This window comes from Coturnix japonica, linkage group LGE22C19W28_E50C23, assembly GCF_001577835.2.
Source record: "Coturnix japonica isolate 7356 linkage group LGE22C19W28_E50C23, Coturnix japonica 2.1, whole genome shotgun sequence".
Taxonomy (NCBI): Eukaryota; Metazoa; Chordata; class Aves; order Galliformes; family Phasianidae; genus Coturnix; species Coturnix japonica.
The window spans coordinates 670,738-671,180 of NC_029544.1; positions in this window are offsets into that span (position 1 = coordinate 670,738).

Below are 443 nucleotides of genomic sequence, written 5' to 3' on the forward strand. Positions count from 1 at the left end.
GTCCCTCCAGCACCCCAAACTTTTGCATTTCACCCCAAAATCCTCCCTGACAAAAAGCCCCATTGCATGCCCAAAATGCACCTTTTTCACCCCAAACCTTTTGCACTTTAATGCTCCCCACCCCCTCCAACGACCACCCCAGTCACATTTACTCACCCCCCCAAACTTTTGCATTTCACCCTAAAATCCTTCCCCACAAAAACCCCCACTGCATGCCCAAAATGCACCTTTTTCACCCCAAACCTTTTGCACTTTAATGCTCCTCACCCCCTCCAACCACCACCCCCAACACGTCCCTCCAGCACCCCAAACTTTTGCATTTCACCCCAAAATCCTCCCTGACAAAAAGCCCCATTGCATGCCCAGTATTTACTGTTTCCAACCCAACCCTATTGCACTTTAATGCTCCCCACCCTCCCCAACTCCCACCCCCAACATGTCCC